The sequence below is a fragment of the Martes martes genome (assembly GCF_963455335.1).
Source record: "Martes martes genome assembly, chromosome: 1".
Lineage (NCBI taxonomy): Eukaryota > Metazoa > Chordata > Mammalia > Carnivora > Mustelidae > Martes > Martes martes.
The window spans coordinates 71,187,110-71,210,420 of NC_137888.1; positions in this window are offsets into that span (position 1 = coordinate 71,187,110).

Here is a 23,311-nt window from a genome sequence, read left to right on the forward strand (position 1 = left end):
TCAAAGTCTCAATTCCTCTTCTGCAAAATAAAGAAAATAATACCTACAGTATAAGTTGTTTTGAGACTAAATTACTCCAAGTAAGACACTTAACCCAGTGCTGGTACAGAATGGGCACTCAACCAGTTTTGTCAATAAAGATGACAAAGAGAAAATGGTTAGAAGATGATAATGGTGGCAGTGATCTGAAATTAACATGTATAAAAAGAGGCATAGAAATGCTATCAGTTGCTATTCCCAGGCTGATGTGGTTTTCTACCTTATTCTTTTGTTATTCTTGACATTTTCTAAAACTATGTAACTTTTAAAATCAACTAAGCCTACTATTTAAACTGTCTCTACAATAAACAATGAGTTCATTTTTGTACAGCTTGAGCACAAGAGTTACCTTTGCCCCAACCAATTTCTTCAATCCTCTATCCTGTCTAAATTATAATCATGCCTTTAGAATGACAACATATATGTGTTATTTGGGAGAAAAAAGAGAATATTTTATATATATATAATTATATGTGTATATGCATATATTAAGTGTGTATACACATATATAATATCATTAGTGTTCATTAGTATTGAGCATATCATGCATCAGATAATTTAGCTGATACTGAGGGGAAAAATAGAAAAGAAGATAACAAGGTTTTCATGGAGAAAAAGCATGAATGGATGGACTAACAAGGAAAGCTCTAAAGTACTAGGGCCATTTGGGATAAGGCTGTGCACAGTCTGAGACACAAGTCATCTGGGGATTATTTCATATTGGAGAGATTTAGGGCCACAAAGTTGGAAATGAAAGAATAATGTGACTCACAACTTTGCCTACTACAGTCCCCAGAGTAATGATGCTGATGGAAACAGTGACCTATTGTGTTTAGTTGGTGGCAAATTTTCATGTATTTTTTAAGTTTTCAATTATTTGTTTCCCCCTTACTTAAACGTAGTGTGGAAAGCCAGTGAATACTTTGGAGATAGCATTTTTTTCCCTAATCTCATGTCTCCTTTTGACCTAGAAACCTTTCAATATTCATGGCTTCCAGATTCTCATAATTTATACCTTCAATAACATTCAATAACTTTTCTATCACCTCTAAAACAATAATCCCCAAATCTTTTTCTGTAGCTAAATCCTCTTTCACGAACTCCAGTTCTATATATACGTACCTAGTTATCCCCAGCCACAGCAAACTGAGCATGTCCTAAGAGGAACTCATCTCTTTCCATCAGCCACACTCCAGTATGAACTATGTTAGAAGAGTGGAAAACCCCATTCTTATTTATTTCTCTCCACACAACCCACAAAGCTCTACATTTCCAGCTCCCCTTTACCATTTTAGTCCATGGTAGTCCTCTCTCTCTTCCTCTCTTTCTCTCTTTTTTCTGTTCCCTTGCAATGCAGTTATTTATACCGCAAGAAAAATGTAAACTCCACCCTTGGAGACTATCCTCATTTTTTCACAGTGTAACAACACTGCTATATATTTAGCAGATTGCATTTGTACTTTCCTAAATTAGCCCATTTTATGCTTTGTAGGCTAACCTCATACAAACTCTTCTTTTAAAGGGCATATGAATTTCCTTAGTGTTTTATAATGTTCAGCTGAACAAGGAGAAATTTTGCCTACAAATTTTCCAAACACAGAATGTTTTTGTTAATAATTAAATGCATATCTCTAATTTGGAAAATCCTCTTATCTCTAGATAAAGAAACAATATAAAAAGTTGGTAATGTATAGACAGTGAAACTTTAAATATGTTGTGGAATTCAAAGAAAATGCTTTTGTGGTACAGATTTTGTCACTTTGTAAAGATCATCTGCCATTAACTTTCCTTTAAGAAACATGTGACTGACATTATTGTAATGATTTCAAAATAAATGTCAAAATAAATGAATTGGTCAGCTATAAGAATTTATGCTTTATCCACCTCACAATGTTTACTTCAGCCTCCCTCTACCATCCTCTGAATTACCAGCCTTTTACGACAATTTTTTTAATGACAATTAGGCAACACTTTGTCATCTGAGTTATGAGTATTATTGTTTTCTCTTCATATTTTCTCCAGGATAACTCTATAGATTGTCCAATGTAGATGAAAAACATTGAGATAAAATGATACTGTGAAGCACTGACCAATTGTGTTCTTTCCCAAACTTTACTCATACTCTGTGACCCTCACCAGCACTCTCAAGAAGTTCTCAAAAATTTGTGAAAGAAAAAGAGCCAGTTACTATAAGGGTTTTGTTCCTGCTGATAAGAAAGGTGGGGTTCTCAGTGGAGGGATCAGTGATCACTGGAATGGAGAGCAGATGGGAAGGTGAACATCTGTGGGGTGGTGGCAACAATGATACACTGTACTCCAGATTAAGACTAAATGATGCACAGCTGAGCAAATGACTGTGTGGTACACATAATGGTGCCAACAACCAGAATCCTCTCCTAAATCACTCCCACGGCCCACACACTAATCCTACAGAATTGCATGAACATTCTGGAATTTAGAAGCCACCTCAGGAAGAAAGATGGTGAGGGGATGATGAATTGAGGAGAAGTACCTCTAACGTTTGCCTCCTTCTGGAATCTTTCTACTCATAACTACTCAGACAAGAGTAAGGTACTGGTCTTATCTCTAATCTCAAAATGTTTTTTCTGGGTTTTTTTTTGAGAAATAATTGATATACATCACTGTATAAGTTTAAGGACAATAGTATGGTGATTTGATTTACATATATTATAAAATGATTACTACACTAGATTCAGCTAACATCCATATTCTCCTACGGATACAATAAAGAAGAAAAATATTTTCTTCTTGTGATAAGAACTGTTAGGATTTACTCTCTTCACAACTTTCCTAGACTTCATACAGCAGTGTTAGCCATAGTCATCATGCTGTATGTGACCTTTCTACAATGTGGATGGGGATGTAATTTGGTGTAGCCACTATGGAAAACAATATGGAGATTCCTCAAAAAATTAAAATGAAAACTACCATATGATCCAGTAATGCCACTTCTGGGAATATATCCAAAGGAAACAAAAACACTAATTCAAAAAGATATCTGCATCATCATATTCATAGCAGCACTATTTATAATAACCAAGACATGGTAATAAGACATGGAAACAACCTAAGTGTCCCTCAACAGATGAGTGGTTAAAGAAGTTGTCATATATGGATGCCTGGATGGCTCAGTTGGTTATGCGTCTGCCTTCAGCTTAGGTCATAACGAGCTGAGATGGAGCCCTGGGTCACGCTCCCTGCTCTGTAGGGAGCCTGCTTCTCTCTCTCTCCTTTCCCGTCCCTACCCCCAACTTGTACACGCTCTGCCTCAAATAAATAAAATCTTTAAAAAAAAAAGATGTTGTGGTATATATATAGATATGGAATGCAATAATATAGGAATATTATCCAGCCATAAAAAATGAGGAAATCCTACCATTTAACAATAACATGAATGGACCTTGACGGCATTATGCTAAGTGAAATAAGTCAAATACAGAAAGACAAATACCATATGATATGTGGAATCTAAAAAACAAAACCTCAGTGAAAAGAGATCAAACTTATGGTTACCAGAGATAGAGGTAGGGGGAGTGGGAACTGGAGGAAAGTGATCCAAAAGTACAAACTTCAGGGTGCCTCAGGGGCTCAGTCCATTAAGTGTTGGCTCAGGTCATCATCTCAGGACAGGTCCCCCATCAGGCTCTGCACTCAGCAGGGAGTCTCCTTGAGATTCTCTCTCTCCCTGTCCCTCTGCCCCCTCCCCTTGTGTCCTCTCTCTCTCTCTCTCCCTCAAGTAAACAATCTTTAAAAAAAGTAAAAAGTTCTAGCATTAGGATAAATAAGTACTAGAGATGTATCTCAGAACTTTGAATCCATTTTCCCTTTACTATCTGACATATTTAAATGCATTTGCAGGGGCACCTGGGTGACTCAGTAGGTTAAGCCTCTGACTTCACCCCAGGTCATGAACTCAGGGTCTTGGGATCAAGACCTCCTTCAAGCCTCACTTCAGTCTCCATGATAAGTGGGGAGTCTGATTATCCCTCCCCCTCTCCCTGTGCTCCTTGCCCTGCTCATGCTCTCTCTCCCAAATAAATAAATAAAATCTTTTTAAAATAAATAAATAAATACATGCATGCATTTACTATATTCATTACTAGAACTATGTAACTGCTCCATCTTTTCCAGTGCCCTGTGACCTTGTGTTGTGGAAATATAATTAAAAACAAAATCTCCTCCCAACCCAGGAAACTTCTCCATGAAGGCAGAAGAAGAAGAAAACAACTTATTATTAAATCAGAATGTGATATGCATCCCATGCAATCTGTTAAAGACAATGCCAAGGCAGAAAGAAATCTCACCCCCTCTTCTGGAGCCACGGAGATACAATCCTTACACACATATTCTCAAGATAAACCTGAACTGGTCCTCAAGAAAGAAGACTCGACAGCACCATTTGTCACACAGTTCATCCTAAATTCACCAAGTAATTGGGGTGACTATCTATGTTAGCTAATTGACTTTATATAGAGGAAACACGAACTTGTATCTATAAAATAGGAAATGGTTTTGTAACTTGGTGTGATGCTGCCAAAGCTGGGCTCCTACCATTCCACAGAAACTGGGAAATCAGGGTCAGGATATTCCTTGATGATTACCTTCCGAAGTGATGTCTCCCAGATCCCTAAGAAGGACAATCCTGGGTCATAAAGCTGGCAAGAGCTATATTTAGCTTTTAGTAAGATTCCTATATCTTTCAAAAAGACAGAGGGGTACTTGAGTGGCTCAGTTGGTTAGGCATCAGACTCTTGCTTTCAGCTCAGGTGATGAATTTATGGTTGTTGGATCAAGCCCCACATCCGGCTCACATCCCGCTCTGTGCTCAGTGTGGAATCTGCTTCAGATTGTCTCTCCCTCTCACTCACTCTCCCTCTCTCCTAAATGAATAGAAAATCTTAAGAGAGAGAGAGAGAGAGAGAGAGAGAGAGAACTTACCAGTTTTCTAAAGTAAAAGCTCTACGAAAAGGAAAGGGGAAGTCTCCGTTTTTATTTTCAACAGGGAGAATTAAGTCTCTGACTTTTAATTTGTATTTGCCCTTATAATTGAATAAGTCATTAATTGTTTTAGGTCTTTGTTTCTAGATTTATAAAAGGCTAATTTGTATTTTATAGTCTCTAACATACATTTTATCTCTAGAGTCCATGTGACTATCTTTTCTCATCTTGATGTCATCCACAAATTTAATTAAGTTGCCTTCTAAGTACTTATCTGAATAAATCTTGAGAAAGAGAAAAGAACCCCTTGACATTCTGGTCTGATGGCTTATAGCTACACCGTGTTGTTCTCTTATTGAACATAAGCCATCTTACAGAACAACAACATCAGACAAGGTCACTCTAAGAGTATGATAAAGTGAAAGAAACCAAGGTCGCTGTATAAGCCACAAATATGAAATTTCCTCCTCCCCTAGCTAACATAGGTGACTATTGCTTCTTTTTTTAATCAATTGGGCTTTATCCTAACTATGTTCTTTTCATAGGTAAGACTGATTACTGGGGCGCCTGGGTGGCTCAGTGGGTTAAAGCCTCTGCCTTCGGCTCAGATCATGATCCCAGGGTCCTGGGATCGAGCCCCGCATCGGACTCTCTGCTCAGCAGGGAGCCTGCTTCCTCCTCTCTCTCTGCCTGCTTCTCTGCCTATTTGTGATCTCCGTCTGTCAAATAAATAAATAAAATCTTTAAAAAAAAGAAAAAAGACTGATTACAGTACCTAATCATAGAATTACCCCTATTTCCTGATAACGTCGATAGCCCCATTTCCTTAGACCCTCTCCAAAATTTTATTCTGCCGAAACTCAAGTCCTATAATAGAACTCCCCATAATAACAGTTTCCTGCAATGTCAACAAGTAGTAAACCCATCTTTTTCAGCTATAGGTAATGTTGCTAGTGGTCTCTGGCAGGAAGGAGGGGATATCATTGATTTAATATGAATGTGGGACAGGACAAAACCAAGGGCAGAGCTTGTGAAACAACACTGGAGCCTTCACTGCTTATAGTCATTGATCCTTTAATCAATAACTTTGGCCATGGTAATTTAACAGAATACATATCTACCTGACTATATAACTATTCCTTATATCTCTCTTTATTTTCTTCACAAGATTATCAGGAGACTTTTTCAAATTTCAAATTAACTTGTCAGACATTTTTTTACGTAATACCTATGATATTGTCCTGATATTTTTTTCACTTTTGGATTATTTGATTTACGTGTGTGTGCATTTATAAACCGTATATATCTTCTAATTATCGGGGAATGGTGGTCAAGGTTGTTTGGCTTGCCAGTGTTTATTAAACTCATGTCACCACTTACTGCCTCCTTATATGTTACTCAACATGACATCTTTCCCTGGTTTGTCTATTTTATTCTCACCCGAAGTATCTTGAGTTTCTATTTTTTCTCCTCCATTTAGGCTTCAATTCCCTTATTAATATATTTGTGCTGTTCTTTTAATTTAAAGTTGTTGCTGCTTATTTTAAGCAAAATGGCTTGTTGAAAGGCTCTCCTTTCTGTCATGTGAAGTCTACAGCATCTATTATAATCAGTAGTAACAGAATCAGTAGTAACAGAATCAGTAGTAACAGAAGCTAATTAATGTAATATTCTATTACAAAGAACTCCTAATAATTAGCCTTAGTAATTTTTTTTTTTTTTTACCAAAATTAACTCAGTAGATGCTTAAGAATTAGTTAGGTCTAAAGCTAACTAGGAAAGGATCAAAATGGTACACAAATGTTCAATAGAAGTAGTAAATCTGGGAAACAATGACCTGTCCTAGGAGTAGGGGAACAAAGGGAAAGGTTGGCATTATTACAGCCTAGAGGCTTGGAGAAGGGCTAAGTGAAGCTGAGACTCGGACTTCTATGGAGGGTGTGCTGTCAGACTGCTGCTGGTATGTCTGAGGGGGGTGCCTTGAGACCAGGTCTACAAGGGATGGAAAAACTGCAAACTGGATCAGATGCTGTACCTAAAAGGAGCTGGGATGAAAAGCATCACTGGCAAGACACTCACAGGAATGGGAAATACACGTAAGCTCACAAAAAGAATATCCTTTCCCCCTCCTTCAACCGTGTGTGTCCTTTTTGCTTAATACATTTTTTTAAGATTTTTATTTATTCATTTGACAGAAACAAACACAGTGAGAGCAGGGAGCCCAATGCAGAGCTCCATCCCAGGACCCTGGGACCATGACCTGAACCAAAAGGAGAGACTTAAAGTCTGTGCCACCCAGGCACCCCCACCCTTATGTGTCCTTTTGGCATCCTTATTGCCAGAAAGCAGCTGGCCAGAAATGTGGTCTGCAGAGTTGCAGCCCCAGCATCACAGGGGGAGTCTACAGGGTGGGTTTGAAACCAAGAAATAATAGCTTAATGACTGGTACAAACACTCGATCTCAACAGTCATGCCAGGCTTCTACTTTTTGTGCTTGCCTTTGATTAAAGGTCCCTCTTTTTCTTTTTTACATGTCCTATCACTCAAAATGAGTTTTTTTAAGCTCCTTTGTCTAATGCCCAAACCCATTTGGCTGTTTCCAATCAGGATTATGATTTCTAAGCTTACACAGTCACTTTCTCTTCTTGTGCCTTTGGCTCCCTTTTGAACAACAAGTTTTCCTGATAGGCCATAATTAAACACAGAGGGGTACTTTCCCTCACTGTTCCCTCTGCTTTCAGTAATATGTTACCTAAATTTCCACAGGGTGACCTATGCACTCATAAATCTGTTTATCTCCTCTTGATTCCACCTTCATGAACATATATCTTATTTCCTTAATGGTACATATCTTTTTAATATACACACAATGTGTTCATGAAAACTCTGGCTAGCTTCTAGTTAGGTCTTTCCCTAGCAATAAATAAAAAATTCCCTTATCCTATCTCTACATGGAAAATAAATTTTCTTCTTTATATTCAGCCATTTTCTGGTTTTAGTTTTCTTGTATTAAAGCCTTCTACTTTTTTTTCTCTCCAAGCTTAATAATTAAATATCCAGTCTTCTGATTTTTTTTGGGGGGGGTATGCTCCCCACCTCCAAATCATATATATTTATTTTATTCCTAGTTCACTTTCTGTGTTTCTTCTCTTCTCTTGTTTTATCTTCTCTGCTTACGTTCTACCTACACTACTCCTATTATTCTTATTGTACTGGGTCTTCCTAGTAAATCTGAAGAGGCTCTCTACTTCATTTCTTTTCTTCCCCTGGGGACTTCAGACAAAGCCTGTTCTTCAGAACTTAACATTCCATCTCCTCTCTCCACAGGAAGGCTCTTCTCCCTGCTGTATTCTTGTTGCCCCTCCCCTGTGGTCACTTGTTTTCTTCAATTTCTTATTTCTTTACTATTCTCACCCCACCACCACCACATGGCCCTTTCTCCCACCCACCCCTCTATTTCTTTATCATCATAGGGTTTTCAGTAATTTGAGAAATAGAACATAACACACAACATAACACTGACTTGCCTCTCCTTCTTACACGTAAAATGTTTCCTCTTACCAGTCATTATGCTCTACCATTTTTGTAGCTGACATGTATAGCTCATCTTCGGCTTTTATATATCCTAGCTACAATTCTTTTCTCTTTTCAAAAAGAAACGAAATGTTCCTGGCAGATGGAGAACCTCACCTTCCCCTTCCTATAACTATTACACAAATGGGTTGCCTCATACAAATCTAAGCTACCTTGTCAAAAGCCAGAATTGCTAAAATAATGCAGTATTAGAGATTAAAGTAAACAAATTCTGTATTATGCAAGAAAATAGAATCAGTCCACAGTTCTCAAGTAACAGAACTACTTTATTGTGACACAGTCCAAAATAAGTCAAACGTCTCTGATGATATAAGTCTAACATCAAAGCCCTCAATTTCCAGGGTCTGGATTTCTATCTATATTATATTAGGTTAAAAGGCCATTTTATTTTATTCTACTTGAATTAATAATTATAGTACTTTGCATTTTCCAAAATCCTTTCAAATATTTGAATAGTAAAATACTCTTTAAGCCAGGCAGAGAAAACATATATATTATTTCTATGTTACAGATAAAAAAAAAAAACAAAACTGGAAAAATGTTCAGTGATATTCAAGGTCACAAAGAAGTGGCGAAATGAGGATTTAAATTTAGCTTTTCTAAGGTACTGCCTACAAAAGGAGTTCCAGCATTCTTGCCACATCATATCTTCCTAGCAAGAGTCCAACACAATTTGAGAAACAAATTAACATGAAAAAAAAAAATCATCCATTAGACATTGTTATAAAACTCTAACGAATTCTTCTGGAAAGCTATCTGGCAATGGATAGCAAATATCATAAATTTTGTTTTAGTCTTCAACCTAATTATTCTACTAGCACAAATCCATTGTGAGAGAATAATCTGAAATACAAAAATGATTCATGAAGAAATATATCCACTATAGAGTTATTTATAACTGGAATCAAACTACAGCTAAAAATGGTAGAAGGTTAAATAAATACAGTAAATCCACAAGGTAGAATTATGAACAGCTGTTAAACTAAGTCCCATTATGAGTTTATACTACCATGAAAAATTATTATTCTATGAATGCTAATTGAACAGAACAGGGTTCAAATTTACACATAAACTATGATCCCAACTACCATATATCCTCATCCAATATATCTTTTCACTTATGAACATTTTTTTTAAGATTTTATTTTTGGAGTTCCTGGGTAACTCAGTTAAGCATCTGCCTTCAGCTCAGCATGATCTCAGGGTCCTGGGACTGAGTCCTGAGTAAGGCTCCCTTCTCAAAGAGGAATTTACTTCTCTCTCTGCACCCCGCCCCCCCCCCGCTCATGCTCGCACACACGCTAGCTCTCTCAAATAAATAAATAAAAACCTTCAAAAAAAAGAGAGACAGATTTTATTTTTAAGTACTCTCTACACCCAACATGGGGCTCAAACTCACAACCGCAAGATTAAGAGTTGCGTGCTCCACCAATTGAGTCAGCAAGGTGCCCCTCAATTGCGTACATTTAAAGTGGTAATTTTTAAATTTTGTTTTCTGAAAATGTATTATTAAATTAACGTTGCTGCTATAATCAATGGCATTGTTTACACTCAAAGAAAAATAAATTGTAAAATTCATTTTAAAATTCTGAAATAAAAGTCAAAAAATATTAAAAGCTATTTGGAGTGGAATTGTGGATAATTTTCTTCTTTTATTTGATTACATTTCTCCCCAAAGCTATAATTTAGTAAACTGCAACAACACAAACCCTCCCAGAGAAGTCTCCTTGTTGCCTATTCTCTCACATAAACCAAATATCTTTTTTTTTTAAGATCTTATTTGTTTATTTGAAAGAGAGGAAGAGAGAGAGCAGGCATGTGCATGTGCAAGAAGAGGGGTAGAAGGAGAGGGAGAGGGAAAGGCAGCGAATCTTAAGCAGACTCCCTCTGAGCACAGATCAAGACCTGAGCTGAAACCAAGAGTCCACGGGTAACAGACTGAGCCACCCAGGTGTCCCCCAAATATCTTTTTCCTTTAATTTGTTTTTTAATTTATTTGATAGAGAGAAACAAGAAGCAGGCACAGCAGCAGGCAGAGGGAAAAGCAGGCTCCCCGCTGAGCAAAGAGCCCAATCCAGGGACCAATCCCACGACCCTGGGATCATGACCTGAGCTGAAGGCAGTTGCTTAACCAACTGAGCCATCCAGGCATCCCCCAAATATCTTTTTTTATCATTGACCTTCATTCTGACATCCTTTATTAATGTAGTTATGACCAAAACATTTTATACCAACAATATTTTATTTCTTTTTATTTTCCTTTTATTTCCCAAATATTTCCTCCCATTTTTTCAATTTAAATTCTCATTTTTGTTCATTTTGTATTGTTCTTATATGCTTTCCAAGGCTGCATCAACTCATAAGACCTTTGTTCTATGTGCCCTCTGCTGCATGTTTCATGGAAGCTATCCTCTGGTCTTGTCTCTCAGGTCTCCAGATTCTTAATTTCACACCCAATCTCGAAAAGTGACATAGCAAACTTCTAAAATTCTTTAGTGCCAGACCTCAGTGCCCAGCACCAAAGCACCAGGAGTCTGTTTTCATGAGGAAATGACAAATCTCTCAAGAGGAAGTTTACGTTAAGTGAACAAAAGCTCCTGCTTATGTCTATGCATAACAGTAAAGCCCAAACTAGTGGAAAATACATATCTGTCATTCAGAAAAATGTCTCCTACTCTAGTACTCTTCTGGAAGAATGCTGGTAATAATAAAATTACTTTTTCTCTATTAAACATTCATAGTTGTGTACAATTCCTCTTTGAGCAAGAAAAAAAGATGTTTCCTGCGCTATATATGTAACTTTGGGTAAGCAGCAAAGAAGAGTTGTTACCTAGGATGTTAAACTAAAATTTGGTAACTTGCCAGACCTCTAATTAAACTAAGTTAAAGGACCATGGTTAGACCCAAAGCTAGAGCACAATTTCCATTGCTATAAGACTGCCTGAACAATAGTAACAAGTGACAAGTGCTGATCAAAACCTAGATATGAAGGCTCATCAAATACTACCACAACCCAAACTACAGTGAGTAGAGAGTCAAAGTGGTAAAGTAGGTAGAATGCTCTATACACTATGCTGTGCTATGTGAGGTCAATAATTAAAGAAATGTTTTTAAATTTCTTCATAAGATAGATGATTTGAAATTAATATTTCTTCAACCTCCACAGAAACCCAATTTCTCAAGAAATTGGAATACATCTGCACCCAGGAAAGACTGCAAGGTATAATGGTTAGTGCATTCACTCTGCAACCAGACTCAATTCCTTTCTTGTTTCTGCTTCTTGGGCAAGTTGCATAACCACTCTGGTCCTCAATAGGTGAAATGGGACTGATAAAGGAACCCACCTCAAGGTATTATTATGCCAATTAAGTAACTAAGTTATTATAATGTGCCTAGAAAAATGCCTACAAAGGATAACTGTGCCATCCTAAAACATGACTCCTAGGCATAAGGATTACTTTCGAGCTGATTATTTTTAAGAAACAACAGACACAGTAGAAGCTCTGAAAACATGGTAGAAGTTACCCTTTCTTAAGGAAGATTTACATTGACAAAGGAAATCTGCATTTGAGTCTTTCTCTCTGTACCAGGAAGAGAGAGACACTCCAAATCACAAGAAACTCTTAACACTGGAGAAGGACTTAAATCTACATGACAACCTTGCTCTTACCTAGAGTGCTTTTCCTGACAACCTCACTCAAGCCCTTGCCTCCCAACATGTTTCTTTTGTCCTTAGCTGGAGATGATACTTAAGGTGGTGGCTCAGCCATTTTAGTTTTCCTATTTCCCCTAGGGATATCCCACATATACATGAAGTATATACATTCTTAACCTTTGTTTTCCTCTTGTTACTCTGTCTTTTATTACAGGAGTGTCTCAGCCAAGATCCTAGAACAGCAGAGGAAAAATTATTTTTCTTCCCTTACAGCTGGTACATAATGGGCACCAAATAAGTTTTGCTAAATAAATAAAGAGAGAAAGCTTGAAAGAAGGTCAAGGTTTTGTTCTAAATATGCTCTGTACCACTGGCTGAGGCCCTCATCCACTGGGGTCTGGGCCCTGCAGTGGGTTTGTATTATTATAGTCTACTACCAAAATATGGCAAGATGATGGTTGTAATGGTCAGTTTTATGTATTAATTTGGCTTGGCTGTAGTAACCAGTTTTAGGGGAGAAAAAATAATTTTCTCTTTATCCTGATTCTCAGCTGGGAACCCTGTAACAAAAGACAGATTAACAAGAGAAAAACAAATGGATATTTATTAATACATTTATCTCATGTATACATGGAAGGTACTCAGGGAGGTGGCTTAACTCAGGCTTAAGTACCATCTTAAGTACCAAGACAAGGAGAGAATGGTGTAGGAGAAGCTAGTTTGGGTGGAGGACTATGAAAGGTATGGTAAATAAAAGTAAGGTTTGTTATGTGTATACATACACACACACACATACACACACATGCATATCCTATTGGTTTTTTTAATCTGGTGGACTCCTGACTAAGTTGTCTGAAGCACTGAATCAAAGAATGCATTTTTGGTCAGATACAAAACCCTTTGCTAGAAGAGTAGAAAATGGATCAACTCAGATGTAACTCTGACACAACTCAAAGATTACAGGGACCTAATAAGAAGGTTGTTTGTGGAGTTAGTGATAATTATAACCATTTTTATGCAGAAACACATCACTACCTTGAATAATTCATAGCCACAAATGAATTCATAGCCATCAATTGATCACTCAGAGAAAACTACTACAGGTGTCATCCATGGGATGACAGCTGATTGAGTTTCCCATGGGCAGGGAGGTTGAGTGAAGGTGGAAGATGAAAGCGGTCAGAAGTAAATCACCACTGCTGAACTTCACAACCCTGATAAGTCACCTGAATTATACGCTTAGGAGAAAGTAATCAAGCTAACATGTGCCTATGAACTTTTAGGAGTCAAAATAACAAAATACACATCTAAGACACGGAAATAAATTGGGAAACCAGCAACATTTCAGTTTTATCTCTACCCTTAAAAGGAGAATCCAGCAAGTGAGGTCCTAGTGGGTAGAGTTAAGCCCCTATCCTAGCCTAGATTAGCTCAAGGCCAATTTAAAATCATTTGCCTCTAAATTACTTCTAGTGTGAGAGTTGACCATGTATATAAATTCTCTTACTAAGAACTTTCCAAGTATAAATGACACACACTAAAAATAAAATTATTGTGGAATAATATTGTGATCAGGAGCTTTTGGGGGGGAAATCCACATTAGAACAGAAGAGAATTCAAACAAATAACTAATTCTTATGACTTGGCATATTTTCAATTGTAGACCTTTTTAGTCTGCTAAATTTTATACTACAAATCATTTTATATTTATCATTTCAACTTTAAAAATCAAACCCAATGTTACTAGATGTAAGGTAGATAAGTTACCTGATAAAAATCGTGATAATTTAGATTTTTCCTGATTATTATTCTATCATTTTAAACTATATGTATATAAAAGTAAACTCACCAACAATGCTGAATTTCTTAACAGAAAAACAAACAGAATACTAACTAACTTGCTTTCTTTGATGGAAGAAAAAAAAACCTACATTAAGTTTAAAACCCCTAACTTATGTCACAAAAAAAGAAAATAAAATCTGAAATTGAAATCAAGGGAAAGGTATTTGTAGAAACCTGGAGTCTTTGAAATACTCAGATTCCAAATGAACTAGACTACTTTAAAAGAAAGAATGCAAGATCAAAGTCATGAATAAGACAGAAGCCAAAATATCACCTCATATAAAACAGGCCACCTGAATTAGTATATTCCCAGAGTCTAAATCTGAAAGAAAAAAAAAAAAAAAAAGACAAGGACATGCTGCCAGCTACAAAAAAAGTCTGGAAGAAAGTTACATTTTTGCAGGTTTTATGGAAACCCAAAAAGGGCAATTTGTATGCTTTATAAACTATGCATAACCAAAAGTTACTTTCACAGGTATGAAATAAAACAGGTTTCTACAAATTCAAAGCATTTTCTGTCCTAAACTGAAAAAAGAAGAAATTTTTGATCACTGTGAGTTACAGTTTAATTTGTAATAAAGCATTATGTAAGAGAGCCTATATTTTAGAACAGTGACTGAATAGTAAGCGACAGGTGTATTTATAGTTGAAAATATCCAACAGTAGACAAAAATTTTTGATTGAATAAATTTTGGGTTTGTTTGGATAAAGACCCAAACTTCCTATCTTTGTTAAGGAAATATGTTAATTTAATCTCAGAATTAAACACTAATCCTAACCCTAACCCTAACTGCCCTGTGATTCATTGATTATCTCATCTTTTCTGTGACCTGAGAGGTGCTCTAATTTCAAAGGGTAAGCTAATTGTAAAATACCACTTTCACTTGTTCCCAGTCTCTGTGGTCAGAATTTGCATCAGGAACCTATGTTTGGGCAAGTAAGTCGGTTTCATGACTCTCTGATTCAGTATAATCAGTTTGGTATGCAGATCTATTTTGATCCCTTTATATTTTTTTTAAGATGCAACATGAATTCATGATTAATATATCTTATTATATGTTCAACAAAACAGTATGATAAGGTATTAAGGTTAGAGAGTTGACTTCTTCTGGTATCTTCCTAAAGACTATGGTCATTTTTATTGTTCCTTCTATAGTGCCAGAAATATTATCTCGTTCTCCCCTGCCAGGCACTGCCTGTGTTGTCTGTCTCTTTGAGAGCTCCTATGATCACTGATGTTCCTCATCTGCCAGAAAGTAACTTCTTTACCACCTCTAAGAACCAAAGTCCATAAATACTAGAGTAGTGATAAAGGAAATTTGTATATAGGGACCCACAAAATGAAAGACACTTCAGTGGCCTGGCCCATGTCACAAATCTAACCCCAAGTCAGCCCACACTTAGAGGAACACCTGGCTGTCTAGGAAACCTACCATACACCAATCACAGTCCTCCATTTCAGCTTTAGCTAGCTCACCTTACCCTAGGAAATAGGACCTGCTAATCTTAAAGAGATTAAGGAGGTCCCCAACATCCTAGCCAATTATGTCCTGTTTCCAAGTTGCTGCTTCCAACGCTCTATAAAACTCCCTCTCACTCAAATTCCCTCAGGAAGAGTGCTCTACCGCTTTGAGGCACTGGATTCCCCTAAACCATGAATTGTTTTCCCTTGAATAAAAGACATCAAACTCATTACTAAATTTTTTTTGAAGATTTTATTTATTTATTTGACAGAGATCACAAGTAGGCAGAGAGGCAGGCAGAGAGAGAGAGGAGGAAGCAGGCTTCCTGCTGAGCAGAGAGCCCGACGCGGGGCTCGATCCCAGGACCTGGGATCATGACCTGAGCCGAAGGCAGAGGCTTTAACCCACTGAGCCACCCAGGCGCCCCTCATTACTAAACTGTATTATTTTTGTCATTTCTCAATAGATATCAGACCAGTTGCCTAGAAGGACATTGAGGCACTATTTTCAAAAGTGAAAAATAGTCCTATTTCTTTTAACAGCCTTATACTTAATTTAATGATGTATTTTTACATTTTTTCAGGGATAAAATATATAACATGAAATTTGATATGCTAACCATTTTTAGGTGTACAATTCAGTGGCATTACTTACATTCACAATGTTGTAAAACCACCAGCACTACCTATTTTTCCAAAACATTTTTATCATCCAAAACAAAAACTATACCCACTAAGCAATAACTACCCATTCCACTTTCCCTTCAGCCTCTGGTAACTTCTAATCTACTTTCTGTGATGAGTTTATTTTTAAATGTGACATTTCTATAATAGTCTTGGTTATTTTTATCCAATTAAATTCTGATTAAAAAAATAGATTTTCACTGAACCTATTCAAATTGTCATAGATAATTTTGAAGATAAAGCTAATCAGGATAAAATCACTAGTTTCTATTCACTAGCCATTTTTAAGTTCTGATCATGACCACTAACTACATTATAAACTATAAAAAATTCTTCCACAGAATCTTCTTTTTCCAAATTTGGAAATTTGGCAAGACATTTTTCAAACTGACTTTTATTTCAGTTTACACGTGTGGCTCATTAAATGCCAGATCAAAAATAGGCCAAGGAGAAAGAAAATTATTTTATAATATGTCCAGTAGAAAATATAACATTAACTATAATTAAATTCCCTTTATGTCAATTATAGTCAATCCTACATAATTAAGTCTTTATAGGCAGGACTTAATAGTCTGTTTTCACTGAGTCATCCATTTCTAGACTGAAGATCTCCTGGATATCCTAATACAGCCCCCTGATAAGAGTCTAACAAGTGATTGTTCATGGTGGTGGTATCAGCTGATACCTGGAAACCTGTACCTTGAGAGTAGGAAAGTTAGTATCAGTGAGTTATCAGAAGAGATCAGTAATCATGTCAAAATCTAAAGACAAAAATGACTAGTCTTGAAAACAACTATAACCAGACTGTCAATGTTTTGAAATAAAAACAGGAGAATGTCACACTAATTATAAGGAATATGAGTTTTTTCAGAGAACTTCTGATTTTGACTTTAAAAATGTTTCAAAATGAGGACAAGTTAGCACAAAGCACATAAAGTTACCAGGTCTTCAGATGAAGATGTTCCCAAACATAACTAAGGCCAAACTAAAATCATACCATGATCCCATTACAAAGAAGTTGAGCCAATCACTGGGGATTTCTCCAACTCCTATAAACATATAATAAACACACAGAGAATAGGAATAGTTCCAATTATCACCTGCTGGAGGAGCATACTCACATAGTCCCTAAAACAAAACTAATCCAGAAATGCATGAAGCAGAAATAAACCAGAAATAGACTGAGGGAGGGCAAAAGCTCTATTACCATACATTAAAAGTCACCTTAGAGACCAAATAAGAAGCCTGGGTACCAGACGATATAAGGTGCATTTACTGAACAACTTATTTTGCTCAGTTTCATTGGATAAACCTTTATAGGTCAGATCCTTAAGAATGCTAAAATAGATAAACAACCAACCAACCAAATAAGCAAGCAGGGAAACTCATAGAAAACTTAGGTCAATTAGTGAGAGAAGATTTTCTTACTTGAAATAAAGCATTATTCAAGGCAGATCAGCTTTCAGAACAAGCAGCTTCCTGGAATAAGGAGTGAAGCCTGTATTTGTAGTTCAAATTCTTATATCCCAGTTGACAGTTCTGACTGGCTAGCATTTTTGTCACTATCGACAAAAACAGAAGTTATAGTCTACTATAAGAAAAAAAAATAGCATTTTTCAGGATACAGTTTTCAAAAACACTGATAGTAAGATCCAAATGAGTCAAAGAAAAGGAGAAATAAAGCAAATTTTAAAAAATAAAAAAATATATGCATAAATGTTATACAAAATATGTAATACATATACACATATATAATAAAATGTGAATACACATACTTGGTGTATACGCATGTGGACTTTTTTTTAATAATTCAGTGAAAATATAAAACAAGATCTGAGCTAAAATATCTTAGATTACATTTATTGTAAAAAAAAAACAAATCTTTCTAGGTTTTCTAGTATGAAAATATATACTGAGCATAAGAATTTTATCTTGATTTTGGAGAGAAGTACATGTTTTTCCATGGTTATTTAGAATTCTTGCATCCAGTTTTCCCACAAAACAGCTCTGGCTCTGATTGGAACCTGAATTCTAAAACCAAACTGAATTAGTCAAGTTTCCTAATAACTACAGTAAAATTAATTTTAATGTTCATTTTTGCTTTAACAGTACATATACTTCTTACTCATTTTCCTCTCAAAATGTAACATAAGACCAACACATTTCTAAATATGAATTTGTAAAACATCAATTTTTAAAAATATTCCATTCTTTTAAGAACAAAAAACCTTATTAACACAGACTATTCAAAGGGACAGCAATCAAAACACAAAATATTTACAAATATACAAGTTTTCAATTTAGAGGACATTCACTGAGTACCTATTTTGTGTTGGCCATTATACCAAAAACCACTGATATGCAACTATGAATCTATGAACACTGTCCTTGAGCAGCTTCTTCATGGTGAAGAACACAAATAAGCCAAGAACAACCGAATTACAGAAAGTGCCATAATGAAGTATACATAAAATACTATGCACATTCAGAATGATGAACAACTAACTACCTCGGCCTCATAAATTTGGAGGCAGATTTATAAGGTATTGATGAGTAGGAAGAATATTGCCATTCAAGAATGGGGGAAAGTATTCCAAGGAGAATCTTGAAAAAAAAATGAAATGAGCTAAATATTTCCTCATAAAAAAATACTTACAGCATATCTAATCCTGTCCACAGCCACTGCCATTGGGCTAATCTAGGTCACGATCCTCTTCACCAGGACTTCTGTGATTCTCACTAACTCATCCTTATCATCCAGTCTTCCCTCCTACATCCCCCTGCCATGAATCCTCCACATAGCAGACATATTTTTTTTATCTTTTAGCATAAATTGGATCTTGTCAGTACAGCTTAAAATTTGTCGTTTTTCCATTGCATGAAAAAGAAATCCAAACTCGCTTATCAGAGCCTAGATATTCTGCTCAGCTTCTCATTTAAAGCACAAACTACTACTTAGCTGTGATATATTTATACATATATTATCTTTAAACTCTTTCCCCTAACCAACTTACTTGCTTGTGAAACCATATTTTTAGATGCTTACATATATTTCAGAACCAGAATCTATTCTGAATAATATTTTTGAAGTTGGTCAATGATTTGGCACTTTCATTTTTATCCTATTAAAAACACATAATTTCAGAGAAAAAGGTATATGACTTATAACTATATGGAAATATCAATTTGTTTACTAGATGTGCTTCTGAAAAACTGAAATAAATAATATTTCTTTACACTTGGAACCACACTTGAATTGCAAAAGAAGTCCTGCACTCATGGACTAAATAATTCAGACAGACCTTTCCAGTGAGGATAACTAGAAAAACCAATTTAAAAATTATACACATATGCTTGTAGGAAATGAAGAGCTAACAAGGCCATGTGGAATTATTGAGCCAAGATTCGGAGACAATGGAAATGCAGAGATGTGAGTCAGGCATTTGAAACCACTTTCCTCTGAGATCTTAATTATTCCAGTGGCCACAGGGCAAGGAGCAGTAGGGAGGTTGAAAGTTTGAGCAGGAGAATTTCCAGGTCTCCCCTTCCTTTCAGAAAGTTCCAGGGGACAAGGGAGACAAAGGTGAATCAAAGCAGGCAAGAGATTTCTAATCTCTCATGCGTGGGTAGGAGCAGAAAGGTTATGTAATAGGTGTCTACCAGGTGCCTCACAGGGACTGCTTCCCAACCTTTGAGTTATTCCCTCATTAAAATTGGATTAAGGAGTCTGCCCTGGGTTGTCTAGAAACTACCAATGTCATGCTGAAGCAAACAAAAGAGAGGTCTGAAAAAGGATAACACCATTCTACATCTCAACTTATTCCTATAAATATTTTTTCAAATACGGTGTCTGGCATCCAGTACGAAATAATCAGGCTTGTGAAGAGACAAGATGCCTTGACTGAGAACAAGCAAAAGTAACAAAAATTAGAAACAGATTCATTTTCTGGAAATGGAACAAAACTACCAAAATATATTAGCGTTTGATAATAAAAGATAAATGTTGCAATTTCTAAGCTAATAACTAAAGAAATAATAAAAACATATACAGTTGACCCTTGAACAACATGGGCTTGAATTGCATGGGTCTGCTCATATGTGGTTTTTCATCAGTAAATATATTATAAAATTTTTTGGATATTTGTGACAATTTGAAATAATTTTCAGATGAACCACACAGTTCAGGAATATAAAAAAATAAAAAGGTATTATTGTGAGAACATAGTATATAATAAATACAATTTACAAAAACCATGTTGACTGTTTATGTCATTAGTAAGGCTTCTGATCAACAATGGGCTACTAGTAGTTAAGTTTTGGGGAAGCCAAAAGTTATAGACAGATTTTTGACTGAAGAGGGATTGTTCAGTAATGTTATTGTTCAGCCCCTGTGTTATTCAGGTGTCAACTATAGAAATTCCAGAGTTCGCAAAGGCAAAAAATTAGAATGAAAAGAAGACAAGAGAGGAAAGAAAACATCAAACAAAACAGAAAACAAACAATAGTATTATATATTTAAAATAAAATATATCTGAAGCTACAATTAATGTTATAACCCATCTAAAAAAACAAAGCTTGTCAAAATAGATGCAGGAAGAGAGCACAGCATGCTGGACTAAAGTGAAAGGTAGACCAGAGGGTCATGGTTAAAATGTTTGAGAAAATTATGCCCTATGTCTCCCTTTCCTTTCTGTAAAATAACAAGTAATCATACATAGAATTCATGTCTCCAGAGACAGGTAGGCAGAAAGGTTATTTAGGTAAGAACCCTGATGTGGTACCTGGCACACTGTAGTGCTTCTCCCTCCTTCCTCTGTAAGATAAACATATCAGATAAGGCCAAGTTTTCTTATAATCAGATTCACTTAGAATGAAGTACATCTTTAATTTTAGAGTGACTTTACATTATTAGATCTACTTAGCTCTAAAGAGGAACAAAGCTATTATATTAATTGGGTCACTGAAGTACATGGCATGGAGCTTGATACATAATTAAAGTAACTAAATATGTCCTAATACATCCCTTTAAATGTTTTATTGATGGTGTTGCCTGAATGTGAGAAGTAAGTGTGATTTTGCTGTCTTTGTGGGTCAGATTTCATTATATAAACATCTTAATTTTAATCAGGCAGTTATTATGTTAATATATTCCATTAACAGTGGATATTTTTTCCACACCTAACAATCTACAGTCTTGAAAACTAATTTAAATAGATCTTTTTATAGCAAGTCTGTGAAACTGTGTATATTCATTAAATTAAAGATCACTTTGCATGCCAGCACAACCAAATTGTATTTTGAAATGATGCAGGATAAACAACAGATGTGTCCAATATATATTTTTCTTCAGTTGCTAAGGCAACATTGTTCAGTCTTTAAAAGAGTGAGATGATGCAGAAACAAGACCAGAAAATAATTCCTTTGTGCCCTTGTTTCAATAAGAAGGTACTCTTCACATTTGCCATTACAGTGTAGCCAGTATGGCTGTGATACATTATAGTATTACATTATCTGTACTAAACTTCATAAGTTCTATTATTAGGGATTTTTTTAAGATTTTATTTATTTATTTGTCAGAGAGAGAGCACAAGCAGGCAGAGCAGCAGGCAGAGGGAGAAGCAGGCTCTCCACTGAGCAAGGAACCCCATGCGGGACTCAATCCCAGGACCCTGGGATCATGACCCTAGCTAAAGGCAGATGCTTAACGGACTGAGCCACCCAGGCATCCCTAAGTTTTATTATTTGTCAGTATAATAAGTTCTTCTGTTGGCCCAATCTTGAAGAGCTCTCCATACATTTCCATCTCTAATTCATTGTTTATTGTTTACCTCTCCAAAGGAGATTTGACAAGGGTTTCAGCATTTCTCAAGATGATGGTATAATTTTGAAGGTGACCAAGATAAAATTTTGAGAATTGTAGGCTAGATTTTCAAATATAAGGAAGAACTAGGTTGGCAACAAGATGATTATCATCTCTTTCTTTTCTAATTTAGGAAATCCCTCTTCTTCTATCCATTCCCAATTACTCTTCAATCTTGTTGATATGTATTTAAGCTCTTCCATTCACACAAATTCAAGCAGTATTTTTTTTTTAACTCCTCTTGGACCAAACAAGAAGAGGATGCCACCAACAATATTTATAATAATGTGAAAATTACCATTTAGTCACTATTTCCATTTTTGTTGGTGGGATCGTATGAGATAACAAGAAACCTGGGACCTCCTCAGAGTAAAAAACTTCTAGGAACCAGTGTGTGACTCTAAGTTCTCTGACTAAAAATATCAGTACTACTTTAAAAGAGTTTATGAGAAAAGTACCATCTCCTTTAAAAAAGCACTTATAGAGTTAGGCAATGCCAATCAATAGAAAAGCAGACAAATTAACTGTAATGCTGTTGCCTAACACATTTGACCTCATTTCTTGAATGTCCTTTAGGTTATTTTTATATTTCATAAATGACATGTTAGAACTATAAGATGTAAAAGTGGTAAGAAGGAATTTTAAAATGGTGTGAGGAGTCAGTGTGCTTATACATACGAAGCACACTTAGGGTTAAATGTCCCAAAACATGTTTTAGAAATTATTTTATCAAGGGGCGCCTAGATGGCTCAGTTGGTTAAGTGTCTGCCTTTGGCTCAGGTCATGATCAGGATCAAGTTCCAGGGTCAAGCCTCGTGTTGGGCTCCCTGTTCAGCAGGGAGTCTGCTTTTCCCTCTGACCCTCCCCCATTTCATGCACTCTCTCACACTCTCTCTCTCTCAAATAAATAAATAAAACCTTTAAAATGAATAAATAAATAAATAAATAAAAGAAATTATTTTATGAAAAAAGAAAGCTTCTCATAAGAGGTGTTATTTTATGTGAGACTCTGTGATATTAATAGTTCTTTTCTGAGATACTTAAAACTTGAAATAAAACTAGAATGTTTTCTCAACCTGTACACATATTTACCTGTGTAAAGTCTATTTTGAAGATTTCACTATCAGACTAAATGACCTCCTTTGCTCTTGAAAAGTAAAAAATACAAACTTTTAAAAATGTCCCTTTCTAAAATGTGCATAATGCTAACAATTTT